The sequence below is a fragment of the Fundulus heteroclitus genome, chromosome 9, assembly GCF_011125445.2.
Source record: "Fundulus heteroclitus isolate FHET01 chromosome 9, MU-UCD_Fhet_4.1, whole genome shotgun sequence".
Lineage (NCBI taxonomy): Eukaryota > Metazoa > Chordata > Actinopteri > Cyprinodontiformes > Fundulidae > Fundulus > Fundulus heteroclitus.
In genome coordinates, this window is record NC_046369.1 from 26,255,487 (window position 1) to 26,277,269 (window position 21,783).

The 21,783-nt window shown below is 42.4% G+C and overlaps 1 protein-coding gene across 6 annotated transcripts in view; it reads left to right on the forward strand.

Annotated features, from left to right (window-relative positions):
- The first annotated feature begins 18,369 nt into the window (after positions 1–18,369).
- Positions 18,370–21,783, forward strand: part of tcf3b (transcription factor 3b) — a 39,012-nt gene continuing 35,598 nt past the window's right edge. For 3 of the 6 annotated variants that reach the window (XM_012880909.3, XM_012880910.3, XM_021307748.2), the window contains exon 1: positions 18,372–18,960. The gene's annotated coding sequence lies outside the window, so the exon portion shown is untranslated. Of the gene's footprint in view, positions 18,961–21,783 lie in introns of all 6 variants that reach the window. The other 3 variants (XM_012880912.3, XM_012880911.3, XM_021307745.2) reach the window with 2 other exon arrangements.

Sequence of the window (21,783 nt, forward strand, 5' to 3'; positions counted from 1 at the left end):
AATGAGGTTTTTGCGATCCAAAAAAAAAAAAAAAAAGACTATTCCATGTAACTGAATGCACTTGAAGTTCGCTGTCGGCGATTGTCTTTCCGTCTTAATATGAAATGTGGCGGCAGAAGAAAGGGCACTTTGCGTGTGTATGTGAGCGCGTTTGTATAGCCATCCTTTTTTATTGTGTGTTTTGCACATGCACAAGCTGGCAGGCAGGCTGGAGGGTCTCAGGATAACTGTTCTAAACAAGCCTTTGCATCCCCCCCCCCCCCCCCTCATCTGTTCCCAAAAACCCTCACGTGCTTCTGGTGGGCTCCGCGGCGGGGACGAGTGCACGGCTGCACAGACGCAGAAATATCACGCTGCTGATCAACACATCCGACAGCAGCTCGTTTATCTCACGCCTCTCTCTGGGCAGGTTTTCATAGCACTTATTTAGTCTTGTTGGTCACTGGCTGACAGGAGTTATTAAAGTCTTATGTTCCTTTTTTTTTTTTTTTTTTTTTTACTGCAACACGTCGAACAGGGGGGGTTAGTGGTTATACAGCGGCGCTCTCAGTTCTAGACCTTTGCAGGGTGGGGGAAGTCTGTCTTCATTTGCCGTGGTACTACTTGGACTGGACTGCTCGAACCCTCTCCGCGTCTCAAAGTGACAGATTTAGCTTTTCACCCAACGATACCTGTGAGCCATTTTAATTGGACCTTGGGCTAGCTTTTGTTGACTGACCAAAGCTTTTTGTCGTCCGTCTTAGTCGAGATAATAAGTGTGATTTTTTTTTTTTTTTTTTTTTATTATTCAGTCTGGACCTCCCCGACGGAGCCGTGGAAGCTCCTCGTCTTTCAGATCGTTTTACTTGAGTTCCCTTCCTCTCACTTTTTTTTTTTTTATATGTTTGTGTAAAAAAAGAGAATCAACAGTTCAAGGATGTATAGCTTGTTCTGTCGGTTTATTTTTCTTAAAATGATGTGTTGTGCTACAGCTTTTTTTTTTTTTTTTTGTCGTTGTTTTCTAAAGATTTTTACATGGCTGTATGTATGTGTGTGTTTTTGGGGGGAAGGTTCATGGTTTGGGGATGCTGTGCCAGGAGGCTAGGGTAGCTAAAAATAAAAGAGGTGGTGCTTGTGTGTGGGGGATATGGATAAAAAAAAAGCCTAAAGAGCACTGGAAACGGTGCTTTAGCTGAGAGAGCAAAAGTTTGCACTAATGTAAAACGTCCTCGTCCTGCTTCTAGGTTAGAAGGACCCGAGACCTCAGACAAAAGGCCTGCGAGTGTCCAACGAGCACAGAGCAGTGTGGTCGATACTCAATGGTCTCTCCAAGAGTCCATTCAAACCCTCCTTAAAAAAAATATATAATCATGTACAGTATGTTGAGAAATACACAGACTTCCAGCAGCAACGCATACCAAAGCAGAAAGAAAAATGGGTTTCATCCTCATCACTGGACGTTTTAAGCTAACGATCTTAGGTTTTATTTAATATAAAGGCTTTTAATAAGAGATTCTCAGAATTATTCTTATTTTTTAGATTAAGAGATCATGAGATACAACTTTAAGATGAGCAGTAAAGCTTTTTCTGGAGGAAAAAGAGAGAATTTAAAAAACAAACTTGACATGTTTGACTTGTTCCAAATGTGTTTGAAGGCGACACAGATAGCCACATTCCTGTGTTTATTCTGCTGATTGTGAATTAACGCCTACCAACGCTCCTTTTCTCCGAGCCCGCTTTGAGTCTTGATCTCTGCTGAACTGAATGACTGCAGCGTGTTATCTGAGAAGGTTAACGTGACTGTAAATGATCTGTGGCCTTGTCTGAGGAGCGTTCTTAAGCTTGTTTTTTTTTTTTGTTTGTTTGTTTCCAGACTATTGTGGAGTGTGGGGCTGAGGCTGGCCCTCACTGGGGTGGACCGTTCAGCATCGAGGGCCAAAGCGTGCCTTAGGGATCCACAAAAAAAATAAATAAATAGGTTAAATTGTTTTGACTAAAAATATGTTTTGCTACAGGGTAAAAAAAAATAATTGGCTGCCTACTGTAGGGATTGATTTAATAATTGTTTTCCGCAAACGTGTGTCATTTTCTTTTCTTGCTACTGTGTCCTGTTCACCACTGTGTGCTCGCAGCCTCAGCCCCAGACCAAGGTTACTCCGACGCAGGCTACAGGCTCCAAATTTCCCTGCATTTTCTTCTTTTTTTTACTTTCTTTTTTTTTTTTCTTCAGACTTGACCTCGACATGTAATCTCGTCTCGTGTTATTATCAAAGATTCTCGTTAAATCTATCTGAGAAGGCCACAAAACAAAGACTAAAGATAACTGTAAACTGTAAATATTCCAACAAAGCAGGACGTGCCGACTGTTATCGTGGCCTGTAAATGACTGTGGAAGGGGTAGCTTGGCTTTGTCATTTTGCTGCACCTATTTTCTTTCTGTATTTATTTTTTTTTCCCTCTCCCTTCGTCAGGCTGTTGGTGCTCAGCAAGACTGAGTGTGGCATATGCAGTACGGCTCCGTGCTCAGCGTGGCTCTGGCGCTCGCACAGACAGCCCCGGGTCCTTCAGAGGCACGGTTCTGTCTGATGGCTGCCTCTCGGCCAAGTGGACACAGTTTGCACTTGGAGTCTGTCTCAGTCTCTGGGGGATACAAAGGTTAGCACAAAGGGAGGAGTAATCACGGCCGGTTTGGGCAAGGCTGCGTGTTATTTTTCAGTTTAGGAAGCCCGAGCGATGAGCACTTGGGAGTCGCTTCGCCAAGCGAGCGCGGCCCACGGTGATACACGAGAGTTTTGGGGTTGGAGAAAATGCAGCAAAGAGACTGTTGCCGAGCCCTTGTTTTATTTTTTTGTTTGTTTTTTTGGCTTTTATGTAAGTACTACTCAGGTGGAAAATTCACTGCTATGCATTGGGTTTCATTATCCGCTCAGTTTGTAGTGTCTGGTTTGTCATTGTGTCCATTCCCACAAGGGTTCCCATCACTAGAAGGTTTCTGCGATCAAACATTTCCCCCCCACATTGCTCAGCTCCCCATCTGATCACAGATCACATGCCCTCACAGGGGAAACATTAAGAAACAAACGGGGGGGGGGGGGGACAGGAAACTCTGGACATTTTTTTTTACCTAGGCGTTTTAGTTGCGCTGACACCTCCGACCAAATTCAGGATGCATTCCATGATTTCATGCTGCGACAGCCATGCCAGTCTGAGAGGGAATGTTTGACATTGGCCTGCGTCTTTCTGACCTCACTGTCCCACTACAGACATTCTAGTTAACGCTAAGAAGACCCCCCCCCCTCCGCAGGGTAGCACTAACTTTCTGACTGCCTTTTTTTTTTTTTTTTCCAGCTTCTGCGATTGTAACAAAAGCACTTTGCAAAAGTCCACCTTTAAATTTAGCTTTCTTTCTTTTTTCTCTCCCTGTCTTAATGCAGATAATTGTTTAAATGCAAAAGTATATATATATATATATATATATATATATATATATATATATATATATATATATATATATATATATATATATATATATATATATATATATATATATATATATATATATATATAATAAAGTAAAACTTGAATATTTGGTATCTAGAGTGATTTGCAAATGCATCTCTATCGTACTACCGCCATACCTGCTATGCAGCTTGTTGCATAGTCTCAATCATTGTGGTGTGGAGAGGAGGTACAGAAGAGACTTTCTCCCACCTTACTTTTTGCTAGATCTTGCTGCAAAAAAAGGTCATCTGGTCTGTTTTTTTTTTTTTTTCTTTTTAAAGAAAGGTGTATAACACTTGTAAAAAGCTTTCTGAGAAGGCTGCATATTAATCGACTTTACATTAATAGCCTGTCTTGTGTTGGGAGAGGCTGGATCTGGTATCCGTATGAGGATTAAATTATTATGAATTTGTCGTCTTGCATTTGCAGATCAGCACAGAAATGTATTTTGGCCTTAAACAAATTGTGGTTACTGCACTAAAATAGAAGTACAACGTCACAATGAGCATTCAGAGGCGAGAGGAAGAGAATAATTTTCGGCCCCCTTTTGCGTAAGGGGACCGAAAATTACCAGTCAGTTCTGGACGTTTGAATCCACGCCGGGTCTCATACGGCACAAACCTTTAACACAAGGTCGAGGCTGTACGCTGACCACACCCAGGTGTGCGTTTCACAGCGTGTCCTGAAGGTGCACTACCTGCCAACTGAGGGGAACTGGTAGCACACAGAGCCCTGGACGTCTTCTGCCCACAGGGGGGCAGCAGAGCTCTCGCATCTGACAAGACTCGGTGTGGATTTGTAATAAACAAGCCTTTTGTCTTCATGTTTTTGATTTCTTTAGCATAGAGTTCTGTTTGTCCATATCTGCTGGAAACTGCGAGGACAGAGGCCGGGGGGGGGGGGGACCTGGGGAGGGATTATTGGGGGATTTCTGTTTTTGGAGAATTTGCACTTTTTGGCAACGAAAAGAGAGTATTGTATATGAGACCACTAAATCCACACACAGTCTAGACCTTATAATTCCATTTTGTGTCCTTTTTTTTTCTTTTCTTTTTTTTTTTTAAATATATCCAAACATGTCTGGCATCTGGTTGTCTGGTTTAAAGAATATAAAATCTTTCTATTAAAAAAAAAAACAATGGTTGAAAAGTTTTGTGTGGATTTCTGTGTGATACAACAAAACACCTCAGATCACAGGAAACACTGTCAAGTCAGCCTGAAACTAAACATGGTTAGATTTGCACACGTATGACACCCTGTAAAACCATACAGGATCAGAATATGTGATCATAGGCACATCTTTTTATTATGAATTATGTAATGGTGGTTAAAAGTTTGCAACAATTTACCAAAGGTGTGAATGTTGCATTAATTCATGGCATTTAATTACACATTTTAAGTTTTCTTGGTTAATCGTTCTCTCTAAATTACTCCTAGGTGTGGACATCAACAAGCTTCAAACAATTTCTGGCTGGATATCTAAACGCTCTTGTTATCAGAAATGGTTGCGTTCATTTAAACGTGGTTGGTTTCCAGTTCTGGCTTATCCACACATTTTCAAATAGGCTTGAGGTTCATCAACGTCGCTTCTCCTGACTTCATCCGTTCCAAAATAGGTGTCCTGTGTGTTTGGGGTCACTGTCCAGCTGGGACACCTAAAATGTGTCCCAAGTTTCAACCATCTGACCCAAACGGCCACCCACACATGAAAGGAACAACTCAGGAACCACTGAGGCTCATGGGTGTCATAAACTGAGAGCTGCTTGAACTCCACTGTCACAAAGAGTAGTGACCCATTCACGGGGGTACAGCATGTTTTTTTTTCTGAATAAAGGGTTTCAGAGACAAAGCTTGAGCCGCTTGGCCACATAGGTGAGAGATGTGGTCAGGGGAATCGGAGGGAGGCTTGCACCTCAATACCATACCAACTATCAAGCATGGTGGTGGAAGCGTCATTCTGAGGGTTTGTTTTGCTATGGTTGGTCGAACCGTGGTGCACAACATAGCGGAATAAGAAGGATGGATGACTACCTCCAAACTCGTTTAACCGTACCTACAGTCAACTGCTAGATAGCATAAACATGAACCCCCATCGGCATCTCATCTAAAACTGTTTTTGGATAAAAGACGCTGGTTTGAAACCTGGAATGGGCCTGATCTCAACCCTTATGACATTTCTGGATCGTGCTCCAAAGCTGCTGTAGGTCTAAACCTGGAAGCCAACCAATTTAAATGCGCTCCACCAATTCTTATCTAAAGGGTGTTCGAACATCCGGCCGCAATTAAGCCTGGACCTTGTCGATGGCAACAAAAAGGGTGCAATTCCCCAGAGTTAAAGAAAAAAAGATATTTATCGAAATATTAGTGGGGTGATTGTATGATTTTGACCTATTCCACAATAAATATAAAGTTGTGAATCAATTTCTGGTTGCAATAAATTGCTGGAGTTGTTTGATGCTCACTGTAAAAAGCAACAGTCTCATATTAATATGACCTTCATGCCAGTGTCAACTTCTGACTTAAACTGGATGGTGAAGACGTAACTTCCCCAGACCTACCAGGAGGGGGCAGTGTAACTCCTGGTATTCCCACTTGTGGCTGCCATGACCCAGGCTGCCTCGCATCCATTCATTCATTAACATCAACTCTTGACCGAAAGCGGCCCGACTGCACGGTGTACGCGGTGTACGCCGCAGACGCGCAAACAAGAACGTCGGAATTATGTCTCGCAGAGATAAAAACAAGGAACTATTTGTCTTTTAAGTCCACAACGACCTGCAGCTCGTGTTTTGGCTGCAAACAAAATATACATTTTGATTTCAAAACGCATGCCTGTTTTTGAGGTCAGTCTACCTACCCCTATTTTAAATCTTTTTTTTTTTATTTTTTATTTTTTTTGTCTGAAGGAAAAAGTCCAGAGCAGCAGACTACAACCGCGGGCTTGTTGTCACCCTGTCTTCCTGTTTGTCTCAGCGTGTTCCCCTGAGGCGGTCCAGCGGGGTGACAGAGGTCACGGAATAGCTCATTAACCCCACCCCAACAGCCCACACATTGCTGCACTCCTCAGGCTGCACACACAGGCCACATCTTATAATGCTCCACTAATAGCAGTTAACTCGACTTAAGCCAACTCTATTTCAGGAATGCAGGAGGAGAAGAATATATCTCGCTTTGAGTAACGCAAGCCCTTATAAACGGGGGAAGGGGATGGATGCTTTTTACGCAGCCACGCTCGAACCTGTCGTCCAGATGTCTCTGAAGGGGGGGGCGGCTTTGGGTCATTTTATTGTTTTGTTTGTAACGAAACTTTAAAGGAAAAAAAAAAAAAGCACAGTGCGGCATTGGTGTTATTTTCCACGTTCAGACACCGTCGTTCCAGTCAAAACACATTGGATAAGAGGAGCAGCAGCCCTTCGGGGGCCAGGAGATGCCTGCGAGCTGTTGTCTGGTGTCTCTCGTGATACTATTCCCTCGCTCTGTGTACGCAGACTCGCACCCAACGCGTGGACGCGTACGCTTTCGCTCTCAAACTGTTCCTATCGAGCCTTTTTTGTTCCTGGTCGTGTGCAAAGATGTCGTTTTATAACAACGCCCGCTTGTGCCCATGCGTGCAGATCATTAGTGCACACGCACCGAGGAGAGAGGAGCGAGGCTTTTTTTTTTTTTTTGCTGCCCTGCAAGAGAGCATTAGGAGGAGGTGGAAGAAACGCAACAACCCCACTACTTTAGCCTCATTTTCGCCACTTCTTCTGGGACATAAATGCCCCCCCCCCCCCCCATTAGCTTCATCCAAAGCAGTCGCCCTGAGCAATCTCTGCAGCGTAAGCTTCCCAGTTTCTCTCGGGGTGTATTTTGTCCTGATCATGTGCTTAAATTGCTCAATATGACAATAATTAGTGGGTGCGAAAGACATGTGTTCTTTCTTATGTTGATAAGGGACGTTGAACTTTTTAACCCCTGTGCACCCCAGCAGCCACCTTTACCACCACACCCCATCCGAGCATATGCATCCCCCCCCCCCCCTTTCCAGCCAACGCTGCATACACACACACACCCTGTTCACACACTGTCCAGCTCCCATCAGGAAATATCAGGGGGGGGGGGTTGGACATGCTCAGAGCCTTGCCTCCGGCCGTCTCTCCTCCTCCCCAGAGAGCCGAGGACTGAGGTGCCTTTAAACCACTGCGGCAAAAACCCGACCAAAACCCTGCAGTCATTAATATGCAAAAATGCAAATGAGTAGGTAATTAAGAGCTGGAGCTCTCTGGAGGCTCTTTGATTGCTAATGAATTCTAATCTGCAAAGAAAAGGGGGGGAGGGGAGGGGAAAAAAAAAAAGAGATGAAAGAAAAAGAGAAAACAACGAAAAAGATGAGCTTAAATACATTTCTTTTCGTAATCGCAAATCGTCCTGTTATTTATTTTCCTTTGGCCGATATATCTAAATTTAGTTGCTCGGTTAATAGAACTAGCTACTTAGAGATATGTGCATGGCTGATTCATATTTCAGGGGAATATAAATGTATTATGAACAACTGTCAGCACGTTCTGTTTGGAGAAAGATGTGTTTGTTTGGTTTTTTTCTTTCTTTCTTTTTTTTTTTCCTGAAGTAAATATCCACGAAAACCAGATTACACAGAAGACGCGGGCATCAATGGAGAAAGTGGAGCGACTGTGTGGATGTGGCTAATTAGAGGAGAACATGACAGGCAGGCAGACACTTCTGACCAGCGGCTATCAAAGAAAACACAAGGTCAGATACCCCAACAGTGTGTTCTTTGCTGCAACAGCAGCTGCGAGCTGGAGTAAAGGAGATGTCATTTCATCACTTTTGTGAGCAATAACACATCCCCACTTCCACTCTAACTCGTTCACCCTCTCTCACACGCACACATAAGCAGCTAAACACACACACACACACACACACACACACACACACTGCTGTTATTGTTGTTGCAGTGCTCCCACGACACCAACAATCTCCTCTTCCCTCCCCCACTCGGGCTAGCATCTATCTCCCGTTCACTCCCTCTCCTCTCCTCTCCCTCCTGTCCTGGGCAGCCCTGACATGCCTACTTGAATTGGTTTAAAGTCAATTCAGCCTCTGATCTGATTGTTATCATGCGACTTTTCGCACACCTCCCTTTCAGCGCGCGGCTACTGTATTACTTTGGGTCTTTTCATAATGCCACGCTGCTTCTCCCTGTAAAAGCACTTTGAAAACAGGAGCAAGGCCAGCCAAAGTGCCGCACGATGAAATGAAAGAGAAAAGACAAAATTTGCGGAAGGTAAACAAAGCGCGCAGGAGCTTAAAAGTTAATAAAAAATAGGGGGGGGAATGGAGCTGATAAAACACGTGGAGCGAGGTAAATAAAACGAGGCCGTAGTTAATGCCTCACACTGGGTCAAAGTCTGGAGAGTAAAATGTGTTTTTTAAAGGAGGTTTAAAAGCAGTTGTTGAAGGTGATTGCTTAATGTGTGAAAGTAAAGCCTTCAACAGCAGCAACAGCTCTATCGCTTCTGAGTTAACGTTGCATCTTTGGTGCATGCCGAAGCTTCTGCGGTGGGAAAAGAGAAAGGTTAAAACTGACAAGAGACTTAAAAACTAATGAAGAGAATCTGAAAATGAACCCTTAAATGAACTTGGAGCCAGCTGAAGAGGGGGGAAAATGGAGAACCGCGCTCTTTTCTAATTGCATTGGTGGAAAGTCGACCAGCAGCATTTGTGCCGGTTGTGTGCCCGCAAAAGATGCCTGGCTTCTTCCAAACAGAGGCAAGCTTCTGTAATGCAGGCACGACGTTTTAGAAGCATAGGTTACTTTTTCAAGGTTGATTTTAGACAAAAAAGTGCCTCAATGGGAAACAGTAGGATTTGGGGATGTATTACACTGCAAAAACGGAACTAGAAATAAGTAAAATGTTCTTAAAATCTGTGTATTTGTCCTTGATTTGAGCAGGTAAATAAGATGATTTGCCAATGGAATAAGAATTTTGCACTTAATATAGGAACAATTCATCTCAATCATCTTATTTCAAGTGCAGGATGTCTAATTATCTTATTTTAGGGGTCAAAATACTCATTCCATTGGCAGCTAATCTTATTTACCTGCTCAAATCAAGGATAAATACAGTAATTTTAAGAACATTTTACTTATTTTTAGATCCGTTTTTGCAGTGTAATATTTTCTATAACTGGGACTTGGAAGTTGGTCAGAGTTAATGAGGAGGTGGATGGAGAAAAATGCTAATCCTAGAGGAAGGCCTGCCAGAGGCTGCAAAAGACCTGAAACTGGGGCTGACATGTGCCCTCCAGCAGTACAATAACTGTTAACAGCCAAAACCACAGTGGTATGCTCTAGATCAAAGCTTCAGATCAAAGCGTGTTCACGTCTCAATGACCTAGTCAAAGTCCGGACCTAAAGCTGTGGAAAGACTTGAAAACGGATCTTTTCAGAAGCAATCTGTTCAGTCTGACTGACCTTGCACTGCAAAAACAGAACCAAAAATAAGTAACATTTTCTTGATATTAGTGTATTTGTCCTTGATTTGAGCAAGTAAATAAGATTATCTGCCAATGGAAAGAGTCATTTTACCCCTAAAATAAGACAATTAGATGTGCTGCACTTGAAATAAGTTGATGGAGATGAGTTATTCCTATTTTAAGTGCAAAAATCTTATTCCATTGGCAAGTTATCTTATTTACCTGCTCAAATAAAGTACAAATACACTCATTTCAAGAAAATTTTAACTTATTTTTAGTTTAGTTTAGTCTGTTTTTGCAGTGTGAGCCAATGTGGAGGAAACTCAAGTTTCTAGATGTGTTAATTAGATATAATCCAAGTCATTTTTATTAAATGGTTCCTTACAATATGATACCTTTTTTTACAACTGCACCAGCTAGGATTCATTTTACAAACCTCTATTTGTGATAATGTCGTCTTCAGATCAAGCTACTGTGGAAGTAACAATACAAGTTCTAAACCGCACGTGTTTCTGTCTTGTTCCCGTGAAAACCTGGAATAATTCAGGCCGTCCATGCCAACCGGACAGTCAGCGAGGGGCTGGACAAAGCAGTCACCAATGCGCTTCACTGGAAGGTTTCCTGACAGTTATACGGAGGAAGAGAAATGTCCTGGAAAATAGCACCAAACGCCTAACCTGACAACAGCCAGATGCATGTCTCGCTCCGCCTAGCTCCACTCACATGCATCTGGGACACCGCCATAGGAATTGCCTTTATTGAAGGCTGGGGCTTATCAAAAATTCTTGCATATAATTGGATAAGCCACTTGTCTGTCATCTTTATCGAAGTGCTATTTCAACCACTCACACCGAAGCTAACCCGTGATGCTGATGAGAGCGACGCAGGAAAAAAATAAATAAAAAAATTATTAAAAATTGCGGCTCTAGTGGCACGCGTTTTATTGACAGTGAGCTGACAGGAGGAGGGGGGGGGACAGGGGGGACAGGGGGGATAGGTGGCAAAGCGCCGCGGGTCGGAGTCGATCCCGGGCCGATATGGTTCGCGCTAACCGCTAACGGTTAGCGGCTAACCGCTTGTTAGCGGCTAACCGCTTGCCAAATCCGGTCGGGAGAAGGGCGAAAACATCGTTTCCACCAACAAAAGCCTTCAGAGCCGTTCTCTGATGTTCTTTTAATGAAACAATATCAGATAGATTGGACAACACAGAAGAAATAGCAGCATCAATGTTAACGCTTGCTTCCTCGATGCGAGCCGCCATTGTTGTTGGAATCTCACGGTCGCTTCTCCGCTACGTCACATCCAGGAAACACCCGCCCTGCGTCCTGATTGGCCAGACCATAAATTTGGTTGGGGAAATCACTTTCAATGGGCGGTGTCCCAGATTTATGTGAGTGGAGCTAGGCGGAGCGAGACATGCGTCTGGCTTGTGTCAGGTTACCAAATGCCGGGAGGCATCAAGAAACAAGAAGAAGACCGAGAATATAGCCTTGTGGTACCCCTCAGGGGTGGAAAAAAATCCTTAATGCTGAGATAAAGACTACAACTCTAGAGGTGTAGTATCTAAATACTAAAGAGCTGGACCTATAACCTAACTACTGCTCCGGTGTAGAGACGTGTCAAAGAGGGACGTGTAGTCCAACAACACAACACCAGAGTTTAGTGACATGATGAGAAGTGTGTTTTAATTCAGGCAGATTCTGATTTCTGTTGTCTTTATTTTTCTGCTCGTTGCTTACTCTAAAATCACGGTCTCTCCCTCCTTTCTATCTCCCTCAAAACATCAGACCCCCTCCATGCTTTACTACACTGTTTGGCGGTGGGTCCCTCCATTTTCCAGCCTTGTAAACAGGAAGCTGGTGTTCTGTACCTGAAGCGTGGGTGGCAAGAACAGGGGTGTCCATACAACTGCACAATTATGGGAATCCAAGATGATGGGCAGCGGAGGGGATGGGGATGGGGATGGGGATGGGGATGGGGGGGGGGGGGGGGGGACCATAAAAGCACTAGAGAGAGAAGAGAGGAAAGGCAGGAAAGCCGTTGTCAAATGAGAGCAGACAGAAGCCAAAAACACTGTTGATTCAGTTTTTCCCTTTAGTAAATAGATTGTTGATTTGCTTTTGTGTTTGGCTGTCTGTATGAGATCCTGACTTAGAGCTCGTGGTGTATGGGAGGATTAATGTCAGGGACAATCCCTCAAACTCATTTTCTTTCCAACTGCGGAGCTCGGTGGGAATTAAAGTTTGAGGATAAGGGAGAAGGACACCGTGTTTCCTGCTGACAGCGGCCCTGTTTGCGATGAAGAGAGATCCGGGTTCGTCGTGTTCCTTTGTTTGAATTCGGGAAGATTTGCTGTTCTAACTTGTTCCAAAATAATTGGTCTGAACAGGGTTGGGGGGGGTGTGAGGGGCGGCGGCGGCGGCGGTGTCACCATAACCTTGTGGATTATTGCCCTCTTTAAATCACCCTCCCCACACCTGCTGGTTGTTTAACATGCTGGAAGTCCATGTGAGTTTGGGGTGTCTTTCTGCCAGCCCGATCTGTAATACCGGCAAGAAGCTTGACGGGAGTCAGTTTATCATGAGCACAGAGAGCACAACAGATAGATCCCCCCCCCCCCCTGTCTCCTCCCCTTCAGCACAGATAGACTCGGAGCATGGGCACTCAGCCAACACAATCAATCTATCCGCTCCTACCCCCAGCCTCTAACTCTTATTGGAGGACGGCTTCCAAAGGGGCAAGAAAGCATGAATCATAGCCTGGCTATGAGAAGCTGTTACGCCAAATATGCCAAATAGATGTGTTGTGGCTGGAAATCACTCGCCGTTAAAAAAAGGGACGGTCCGGCGAGGGATTGTTGCAAGCCCTGCAACAAAGTTGTGGCGTTTAAGGGAAGGAGTCCGCGCCGGCAGGGAGAGGGATTGTTGGTCTTGGCCTAGTTTTCTTGTCTGATCAGAAACCTGTGCACCTCTGCCCTTCCCCCACCCAAACTGAAGCCTCTACTATTACAAGCTGCGAGGGGCTCAGTGTGGAGTGAGGTGAGCAGCTCAGCCACCTCCACATTTCAGCGGAATACGTTGCAGTTCGTACGTAACCACTAAATAAAGGTAGTCCAGATTAAACACAGCGTTGTTGTTGTTTTTTTTGTTTTTTAATTTTTGCTTTGTTTGCTCTCTGCGAAGCATTGCTTATCGGGTGAAAGAGATCCAAAGAGGATTAAGTCATTAGCACACTTTATTGCAGATTATTACAGGCTGTTTGTTTCTTGTGAGAATTTATGCGATCGAAAATACGCGTACATGGGCCGACCGCCTCATTAATATGCACAAATATATGACCGATTAGCACCAATGTGCCAAACATATGCTAATTTTCCATGTGCATCTGTCGTTAATTAAAGATATGAAGCTGGGAATGGCTCGGAGGAAACCATCGAGGGCCCGTGTGACACCATCCCTCCCTACTCTGCCTTCAGCCGTCCATAGGGCTCCGAATGCATTTTCACACGCGCAAACATTTTTTTTTTTCTTTATTGTTTTTGTTTGCTCACCGCCTCCTTGAAGCGCTGCAATATGTGTCAGGTTGTGGATCACATATGGTCCCTTTGACGGGGGGAAAACAAACACCTTTTTGCATGAATCTGAGCTTTTATATGTTATTGTGTATTACTTTATGTCAAAATTAAGTATATTACCAACTTAAAAGTGACTGCCATCGCTACATGTTGATGCATCACTAAGCTATCTGTATCAAGTGACCGTTTAATTGAATAAAAACGGCTTTAGCTGTAGTATTAAAATTCTCACACCCTATTGCAGAACCCTATTTTCTTTAAATTTCGCCACGTCACGATCACAAGCTTTAATGTATTTATTAGGATTTTATGTGACAGTCCAACACAAAGTAGCAAGTAACCGTGGAAGCAAACCGGTTCGTGTTTTTCTTTTTTAACACATACAAATCTTTAAAGTGTGGACTGCGTTTGTGTACAGCCCCCCCTGAACCAGTTCTTTGTGGAACAACCTTTGCTGCTCTGTTTTTTTTTACCAGCTTTACACTTCCACAGACTGAAAAATGTTGGTTCAAACTTAGTCACATTGTGCAGAGAATCTCGCAATCGATTGCACATCAGATTTCAGTCCAGCTGAAGTTCGGTCTCATCGGACCTGAGCACCTTTCCACATGTCATTCTCTAGATGACTTGTGGGAAAATATAAAGGGAATTTTCCTTTGCATAGTTTTCCATGGAACTCAGATTTATGTAATCTTTATTTTGTTGACAGATTCTCGCGCACAAACAATAAATCTGTGCAGCTCCTCCAGAGCTACCATGGCTCTCTAGGCTAATTATCTGATTAATCCTTACCTAATTATCCTTACCTGGCCCGTTAGCTCAGATAGACATCCATGTCTTAGTAGTTTGTAACTGTACTAAACTATTTCTATTTTCCAGATGAGGGAGTGCTCCATAAGGTGTTCAAAGTTTTGGGATATTGCTTCACAAGTTTATCCCTGAACTTTATGGTGTGTTTTTTGGGCTTAATTGTGCTGTTTGTTTGCTCTTCTTCACTGAGAAATCTCCGAGGCCTTATTTTATTGGTATAAAGTAAAATGAACATAGATATTCATAGAGATATTAATAAGTCTGTGTTTTTATGTAATAATGTTAGGAACTGTTTTTTTTTTTTGTTCTATATAGAAGTCCTTTTTTAAGCATCTAGTTGTGACAAAGTAATAAAATTAATAATAATTAGGGATGCACCGATATGAAAATTCTGGGCCTATATCAACATGAGATGTCAAGAATGCCGTCACGGTCGATGACCGATATTTAGCTGATATATATTTCCCCACCTTTTCGACTCTGTGAAAAAAGACAACCTCACAGCCAAAATTACTTCTCTGTTTCAATTAAACATCCCACAGTCCTATGCGGCATCACCGTCACATGACCAAACAAATCCCACAGGGCCAACCCCCAACCACCCACGCCCCCCTCTGGAAACACACAGACAAACTGCAACAAGATGGAAAAAAAAACATTGTTTGTGAATATTGGCCCAGTTTCACCCATGGAGCCAATATGTTAAAAAAATTACTTACATCGCTCAAAACCTATGTTGATGTCAATATATCACGCATCCCTAATAATAATAATAATAATAATCATGACAAGAAGAAATACAGAAAGATTATCTACAATAAATGGTTCCATTAACATGAATTGCAATGGTGACAAGTCAATAATAATAATAATAATAATAATAATAATAATAATAATAATAATGATAAAACAACAACTACTACTACTAATAATAATAAGTGTTTAGGGGTAGGAGTTTATAAGTTCTCACTTCTTCCTACCCCATTTTGAGCATGATATGTTAACTGAAACAAAAATCTGTATTTTCTCTTCTTTCTTATGCACTTCTTGTTACTGTGCACTATTTTATTTTTATATTTGTATCATGTTCATGTTCGAATGTTCGAATAAATTTCAATTTCAATAATAATCATAATAATAACAAGACATATTTTAGGTACGGAAGCAAGCAAATTAGTAGGTTTAGTGCAATTATTTTTTTTTTACAGACACGTTTGTTTGCCCTTTTTACATCAGGTTATTATTCGTCACACACACATAACCTGTCTCTGCTTAGTCTTGTCTTTAGATGCACTCTGTCTCAGTTTATGTGTTTTTCCAGGTCTTTCTTCTCTGCCCCCTCCCTCCTTCCCTCCCTCCCTCCATCCACAAGGGCTGCCCTCATACATGCTCTCCATGTCAGACCCAGCTGTTACTACAAACTACTTGGAGGGCTTACAAGCCTAATTGCAAATCCCGACAACAGCACCTCTTTTACATCAATGCCTAACGTCAACTATGAAAAGCAAGAATATGAAAGATTTTCTCTTGCTCCGCTGAAAAACGCATTCCTCCTTAAGGGATGTTTTCATTTCATCAAAAGTCACCATTTAGCTAATACATTACTCGAAATAATGATTCCAAAAAAAAAAAAAAAATAGCTGGAAAATAAAATCTACTCATGATTGCGGTTTATTTGAATATTGTTTTCGTTTTGCTTGAGTGGACTTCCTGTGCGTGTGCAATACCTGAATGTGTTCTCGGTGCGTTTGTGAAGGTATTTACAGCTCAACTGTGGGTTTGTTTTTAAAGCTGTAACCCCATTACATTCCTAAGAAGGTCCACAAAACTAATTCATATTCTGCGTTGAGGAGTTTTCTGTGACCCAGGGGACCGCCATGGATGGATTATTTGCCATACTGACATGAAATCGCATCCCTCATTGTTAACCTCCGGGTAAATAACTGCTGGAAAAGATTCAGGTGATAATAAGTTAAGCAGAATTTGCATTTGTCACGTCTTGCACTGTTGAAGTTCACACCCAGAGGATGGGCATTGTGCCCAAAAAGTCCCTTATACATGACAGAATTACTGGAGACGGTTTCATCCGTATCTGTGACACTGATGTGGACTGCTTGATAAGGAGTTCCTGGGCTCGTTGTTTGGTCTCTTTTAAATAGGCTATATCAAGAAGGTTTGCGTGAATGTCGTGGTACCAAGACAGGAAACAAGAGATGGTTCATTTAAACTTCCTCCTTTGTTGACAAGTTTTGCCCTCGGGTTAAATCCAACAGCTGTCAAACTCCTACATACTCTTTTTAAAATGCACAGTTGGTGTGCGTTTCCAGGTGAGCGACACACAGAACTGGGGATGTTTTGTGCAAGTTAAGTAAATAAGAGGGATAGGTTACAGCTTGTGTGTAACTGGGACATCCAACGTCCTGGTTTTCATCCTTTTGTCCCGACAATAGCTGCCAAAGAGTTGTTAAATTCTGAAATTGATTTTCTTCCTAAGAGAAGAAATGCAGGAAAATGCATGCTGTTTGTGCCCTCCCCGCCTGAAGTGTTTGCCCTGAACTATTTCACTCTGCACTCCCTCCCCTCCATTCTGCTCTGGAGAAGGCAGTTACTAGGGCTGTGTTGGTCTTATGTTTGCTGGTTCATTCATAAAAAAGTGATACAATATTAATAATGATAATAATAACCATTATTATTATTAGAATTAAACCCCCGCCCCACCAACACACACACACACACACGTCATTTACTAAGTTAAGTACTAAGTTACTTAACTTAGTACTTCAAAAGACCTTCAACAGTTTTCAGTCTATAAAAGCTCAACCCTCAGCTTGATGCGTTTCGAAGTTTAACAAAAATTAGGTTACAGTGGGGTGGCTTAAAGATAAACCGCAATTACATAGTTTGTCCATTTCCTTTCGGATTAACTACAAACCCCTATTGAGCAACCCTGAACACATTTTCTCTTCTCTGTATAATGGTCCTTAAAATGAAAACAGCTGAACTGAGAATTGCCAGACGAGACATAGGAAAGCTGCGAAATGGTGTCGGCTATATATATATATATATATATATATATATATATATATATATATATATATATATATATATATATATATACACACATATATATATATACACACATATATATATATACATATATAAATATATAAATATATATATATTTATATATATATATATATATACACACACACATATATATATATATATATATATATATATATATATATATATATATATATATATATATATATATATATATATATATATATACACACACACACGTGTGTGTGTGATATGGCTGAAGAATGTATCAAGCCTTTTATATCAATTGATAAAGATAATTACTGAGTAGTTTTTTTTTACCTATTTGAAACAAGGAGGGGTAAAAGCCTGAATATAAACTGTGACTCTATTTAAATGTAACCTTTAACTTTTAAAATAGATCAGCCCTACTACCAACCTTGCTTAGTTTGGCTGTGAAAGGATGAGAGGCTAAATCCTTTCCTCTGCCTACATCCCCCAGAAGACCATGGTTCTGGATCCAAGTTCAGGCAAATGATTGAAAATTTTATCAGAGGTCCTTACTATTGATATTCATCAGGTGTCAGATATTTATATAGATTTATTGGCCAGCCCTAGAATATATATATATATATATATATATATATATATATATGACAACAACCTAGCCTGTACTGGCTGTTTTACTTATAAAACAGTAAAATCCAAGCCCACAAGTTGTAAAATGTTGTTTTGAAAAAAAGAATAAGAAGAGGACACACCAACCTAAGTATTAAAATGATGTCAGCAGGCATGTCGGAGGCCCCCTTTAGCCAGCCTCCCTGAGCACACAGCGAAAGTGAGCGTCAACAAAAAGGCAGGCACATGCTGGATTTCCTAAAGCCCATTGGCTGTTGGGGTTGTCAATCAACCAATCACGCTTTGCCATTGGCGGAAGCCGCTCGCATTTATCGTGCCATCTCGTCGATCCGCTGCTGTGTAATAGCAGGCAACTTTCTTGCGATAGCCTTCCGCTGGGTGACCTAGTGCTCGTATTTATCCTTCACTTTGAAGATTACGCTTTCCGAAAATCGGAAGCAGGTGATTTTCGTGCTCGAGAATTGACAAAAGATCAAACTCGTCTTTCCCCGCTTATCGGCAAACACCTCCAGATCTGAAAGGCGTTTGAAATCGGACACCGCTGGCGTTGAGGCCCTGACTTTTTTTTTTTTTTTTTTTTTTTTTTTTTTTTGCGCGGACGGATACGTTGTTACGTCTGACAATGTGGACGGAGGTGGTGAAGATGTCTACGAGAAGAATGAAATCATCTCTGTAGTAACAAGCGAGAAAGGAAGACGCGAGATTAGTTACTATAACAGAATTGTTCGCGCGTCGTCTTGTTACATTGTGGCGCACACGTGGGCGCTGCGTGGAGAAAAGGCAGACTTCCCGGGGACAAAAGAAAGACATCCACTGGGCTCCAATGCGTTTCGTGCACTGAGGTCGAAATTCTCTTGAAGTTTTATGTTTTTCCCCCCTTCGAGTCTCCGCTTTTCTTTTTATACTGTTGGATATCAGCCGCACGGAGAGGAGAGGTAAATACCCACATTTTCACCTTACACTTTTTTTTCGGGGGGTGGGGGGGAGTTGCATGAATTTCATTGGGGGGTTTCATTGGCACCTAATTTTCGAAAAGTTTTTTTTTTTTTTTTTTTTTGGGAATGTGTGGTTAAAGCGGGGGATGTGAGTTTTTTTTTTCTTCTTTTATTTTTTTTATTTTTTTTGTCTGGTCTCCGGCTCGACCTCGGAGTGGAGGAAATTACTCCTTTGTTCTGCAAAACGACTCCTTTATGGTTAAATGTGGCTGGCTTTGCCTCTTTTGTTGTTTTTTTTCCTCTCCCTCTCTCTCCCTCTCCCTCTCTCCTTCTTCCTCCACCGTGTGCCTCTCTGCCACAGGCTCCAGCCATTCAAGTAGGAATATGAAATGTTGACCATTTTGTTACGCTGGGAGGGGAGGAGGTAGAGGAGGAGGAGGAGGAGGAGGAGGAGGGGGTTCAGCCAAACTTTGTGATGTGGATCGTTTTCCTTGCAGACGTGAAGCAAACTTTCCATAAAAGCCCCTCCATTGGTAGCCCCTTTAAACGTCCCCCTTATGGAAGTGTCTGGCCACTACTTATTTTATTGCACGTTTGGTCAGGAAATTCCTCACGATCCCACCCCCACCGTCTCCTCCACTGATCTCCCTCATAATGCCCGACTTGAACCCTACCAGTCAGGGGGGGGGGGGGAGGCAGCTTAAAATGTGCTCCTGGAAGTTTGCAGCCCCGCTCCTGCTCCTCCTGCTTGTCTGCAGCCCATGCACTTGCTCCACTGCAGGGAAGACAAAAGCTAGATTGTGTTTTTATTTTTATCTCTTATTATTATATATATATTTTTGGTTAGTCTGGAGCACACATGTCAGCACAGTGGGGTTAGTTTTAGATGTCAGTAGTTGGATTGGCTCTGGTTGGGGCCTAGTGATCCTGATTTAAAAAATTCTGGGGCCCAGCGTTCATTTCTGCAGGCGCTGTTAATGAAATGTTTCACCCAAGTTATCCCCTCACCCCCCGTTTTAATATTTACATTTTATTATGTTGTGTACGAATAAACTCCTTGTTGCATGTCAACTGTTTAAAACCGCCTTTTATCGCATCTCTGCATTTTTTTAATTTATTTTTTTTTATTTTAGACATTTCTTCACTCTTACAACAGGGCTGAACTTTCCAAGGCATGGGCTGGTGTTAGATTTTACAACATGATCACCTTGAGTGACAAATACCTCGGCTTTTAGATTACATTTAAAATAAAAAATGTCTAAGTCTAGTTTATTTATATATATATATATATATATATATATATATATATATATATATATATATATATATATATATATATATATATATATATATATATATATATATATATATATATATATATAAAAGCAGAGCTGAAGTTAGTTCTACTAAAGATGCACCGATTGTTCGCCCAGAGAACGGGATCAGCCTATTTTTTTTTTGCCCCTTTTTGTCGGGTCTGATCGGACATCGGTGGGTCTGGTACTGAGAAATCTAAATGGATGAAAACTAAAAAAAAAAAAAAAGAAAACCTCCCGCCACGTTGCGCCTTTACGCCACAACAGCTTTCCGTTGCTGCGCTTTGATTGAAAGTTGGTAAACAATCAGGCGACGCGTACGCATGGGTCTGAAGGCCGGGATCAGACTGGTGAACCCCTAATTGTGCCGTCGGGTCTGAAAGAACGAGCTCCTGTCAAAGAGGCCGAAGCACAGTTTGCGTCTTCTATTACACCGTCCTGGGGGGGGAAACGGCGTTTTGGTCACAATCGACAAATCAGATTGTATTGGCCAGGAAAAGCCCTAAACTGCACAGTTCAGATCGCCTTTGGTGCTAAAATAGCAATACGTTTTGATTTGTTAGTTATAAATGATAGTATCCAAAAAATAAAGTATTATTGTTGTGATTGATTATAATGCAAACTTGTACATTTAACAGTATTTGTACTAGCCATCTTTTTACAGGGCCCGTTTTGTTTTTTTGTTTCACACTGCTGAATTTGCCTTTCATGTTAGGGAGGGGTTTCAAGCAGCTGGCCAGCAGTGTGCAGCCACAGTGCAGCGTTACTCAGGACCCCATAGTCCTCCAGAAGCTCTGGTTACTCGGCCGTTTCACCGGCGTGTCCTTAAAGGACGCATGTGGACGAACTGGAGCTGATTGGAACGACTTTTAGAAAGATGTTGACGCCGGCCCGTGCCTAGAGGTTATGAGTGCGCGTAGCAAAAATAAATAAAAATAAAAAGAAGGCGGCGGCGCACGCTTCGTGGTCCTTCCGTTTCCAGCCCCACTTGTCTCCAGTCAGCTGCTCTTTAGATTTTAGCTTTTCCAGCCAAGTTTGTTTTGCTGAACGCCCAGCGGTCATCTGGATTAAGACGGATGGCGTTAGTTAACAGCGGCACGTCTCAACCGGAGCCGCAGACTCTCTTTTGTGGAGAGTGACCCGTCCTCTCCTCTTTGTGTGGGGGGTGACAAAGACCCCCTCCGCCACCCCTAATCTGCTCGCTCCAAATATTGATCCAGCAGTAGCTGAAGATGCCATTTTGGTTCATAGAAGCCCCCCCCCCTCTCTCCTCCACTAACTCGTTGGTGGCTTGTAGTTGAGAAAGTTTCTCAGGGGCCTCCCTTGTCGCAGCATTAAGCTCCTGTTGCTTAAATTAGTTTCTTTTGAGGCGAACCAGAACATCATGTCTGATGTGATCATTGGGAGATTTGCTTTCTTACTGCTTTGCTAAGCAGGTTCCTCCTTTTCTGTGCGCCCCCCCGTCCGGGTTTACCTCCACGGCCGCCCAGACCTGCCCCGCTTTCTT